Here is a 1,405-nt window from a genome sequence, read left to right as displayed (position 1 = left end):
AAGCTTTCCAGGCGATAAAGGAGCATTTGGCCCAACCTCCTGTTCTTTCTAAGCCAGTTGATGGAGAAGACCTATTCATGTATCTAGCAGTCACGGAACACGCTGTTAGTGCTGCCTTAGTACGTGAGGAAGATAAGGTGCAGCACCCGGTATATTACGTTAGCAAGCATTTGATAGGAGCGGAGTCTCGATACCCCATGATCGAGAAGTTGGCTTACTGCTTGGTACTTGCATCACGAAAATTGCGGCCGTACTTTCAGGCACACCCCATCAAGGTCCTTACTGACCAGCCTCTTCGCCAAGTTTTACAGAAGCCGGAGTCGTCTGGTCGGCTACTTAAATGGGCGGTTGAGCTAGGCCAGTTTGAAATCAAGTACCAACCAAGGACTGCTATTAAAGGTCAAGCTTTGGCAGATTTCATCGCTGAATGTACCGGAATCGTTGAGGTCCCCGACCAGCAGAAGAGTGTTACTGGGCTAAAAGAAGAAATTCCTACTTGGCAACTTTTTGTTGATGGATCGTCGAATGAGCACCATTCAGGAGCTGGGATTATACTAGTCACACCAGAGAAGCACCGAATTCATTGTGCACTAAGATTCGGATTTAATGCTTCTAAAAATGAAGCGGAGTATGAGGCCCTCTTAGCAGGTTTGCGACTGGCAAGAGATGTGCGTGCCCGGTCAGTGGAGATAAATAATGATTCCCAATTGGTGGTTTGTCAAGTATTGGGGGAGTACCAGGCAAGGGGCCTACGCATGGTGGCATACTTAAACAAAACCAAGGATTTGCTAGCCCAGTTCGAGGAGTATACCATCAAGTTAGTACCAAGGGAGCAGTATTCCAATGCTGATGCTCTAGCAAAGCTTGCTAGTGCAAAGGATGCCGAAACTCTAAATATAGTACCAGTGGAATACTTGGCTGAGCCGAGCATTGATAGACAAGAGGCCATGCCAATTACGATAGCCGACACCTGGATGACTCCCATCATTGCTTACCTTGAGCAAGGGACCCTCCCAGATGGTCGTAATGAAGCAAGGAAGGTTATGAGGCAAGCTGCTAGATACACCATGGTGGATGGAGTGTTGTATAGGAGAGGATACTCCTTACCTCTACTCAGGTGCATAACGCCCGACCAGTCAAAGAACTTATTAGCTGAGGTGCATGAGGGGTTTTGTGGAGATCATGCCGGGGGGCAGAGTCTATCTAAAAAGATCTTGAGGCAAGGATTTTTTTGGCCTACTATGAACGAGGACTCTATGGAATATGTGAAAAAGTGTGACAAATGCCAAAGATTTTCTAAAGTGCCCAGAGCGCCCCCAAATGTTTTGAAGCAAATGCAAAGTCCATGGCCTTTTGCAGTGTGGGGCATTGATCTGATTGGGAAGTTGCCCAAGGGAAAAGGAGG

The sequence above is a fragment of the Humulus lupulus genome, chromosome 3 (genome assembly GCF_963169125.1).
Source record: "Humulus lupulus chromosome 3, drHumLupu1.1, whole genome shotgun sequence".
Taxonomy (NCBI): Eukaryota; Viridiplantae; Streptophyta; class Magnoliopsida; order Rosales; family Cannabaceae; genus Humulus; species Humulus lupulus.
This window is presented reverse-complemented; position numbering follows the sequence as displayed.